This window comes from Neolamprologus multifasciatus, chromosome 15 (genome assembly GCF_963576455.1).
Source record: "Neolamprologus multifasciatus chromosome 15, fNeoMul1.2, whole genome shotgun sequence".
Taxonomy (NCBI): Eukaryota; Metazoa; Chordata; class Actinopteri; order Cichliformes; family Cichlidae; genus Neolamprologus; species Neolamprologus multifasciatus.
Genome location: NC_140453.1, coordinates 35,735,641 through 35,736,920, shown reverse-complemented (window position 1 = coordinate 35,736,920; position 1,280 = coordinate 35,735,641). Strand labels below are relative to the sequence as shown.

General features: G+C 43.9%; 1 non-coding gene across 1 annotated transcript; it reads right to left on the bottom strand.

Annotated features, from left to right (window-relative positions):
- Nucleotides 1–758: 758 nt before the first annotated feature.
- trnal-cag (transfer RNA leucine (anticodon CAG)) lies at nt 759–841 on the bottom strand. Its single transcript has one exon. It is a non-coding gene; the product is annotated as a tRNA-Leu (tRNA).
- Nucleotides 842–1,280: the final 439 nt, after the last annotated feature.

Sequence of the window (1,280 nt, the reverse complement as noted above, 5' to 3'; positions counted from 1 at the left end):
AGCACAAGTCATACAGAAATTCAATGTGCCAGAGTAGACATGCAGTATGGTTTCACCCCCCAAAAATCAGGTCCCACCGATTTCACCAGATTTCACTCCATAAGAGTTTCCTCTTTTCAACACTCTCCCAATTCATCCAGTGACCCTGCTTGGCCAGCGCTATGGCTTTGGCGTGTCTTACTGTTTCCTCCTTTCGACACATCTCCTCCACCACCATTTTTTGACGTTCGGTTACAAATGCCTGTTGCCACTGAGGTTGCCAAGACCAAATCCTTCTCTGCCCTGTTGGACGCGACCCACCACGTCATTATGGCTCATAGCCGATTTGGCCTGTAGCACAGACGTTGCCAGGTATCATTGAGGTCTACATTATACCACCGTCCCAGGCTCTTGATGGACGTCTCTTAGACTGTTGGAATTGGTTCTCCACTGATATAGAATTTCCCGTTTCAAGTGTATTTTGTCACAACAGTAAGAAGTCTTCAAAGGTTGATTCTGTTCATCTGAATGTAGCGTTTTCAGTGGGAGAAACGTCTCGTCACTCATCCAAGTGACTTCTTCAGTCTCAGCTGACTGCAGGTTTCCCCAATCTTATAAACAGTATATTTGCATAATGACTGAAAGCAGCCACCTGAAGGAAGAGTGGGCTTGGAGGTCAGTTCCTTCATCAAGATTATGCAAATTCTCATGACCATTGATCAACAACCACTGATCAAAGACCCATGAGTAGCAGTAAGAAAGAAGTGCAAAGATACAATTGTCAGAAGTGGGATTCGAACCCACGCCTCCAGGAGAGACTGCGACCTGAACGCAGCACCTTAGACCGCTCGGCCATCCTGACATGTTGGAGCTTACCACTGGTGAATAATCCAGCGCAGTTGCTGATTTCCATACGACATACTTGTATGTTAAGTGCTTGTAATAAAAAACAAATAAAAATAATTACAAAGAAAATATATTGATTTAAAAGTTTGTGTTAAATGTTGTAAGTCAGATCGAAATAGAAAAATCAGGTGTGAGTGGACAGGAATGACCAGATGTCAACAACTTGATTGGATGGCCAAAGTGTGAAATGTGACGTCCTGTGAGGGAAGCGTGAAAAAGTGTGAGCAGGTATAAAAATTAGGTAAAAAAAGACATTCTGGGTTCTTTCATTTTGTCTTTTGTGAGATGAGCAGTTGGGAAGGTTGGGTCTAAGAGGTTCACAGTTGAAAGTTCAAGCAGAGACGCTAGAGGGGGAACCACAGCCCAACCTGTGAACTGGTTTATGAATGCCCAGC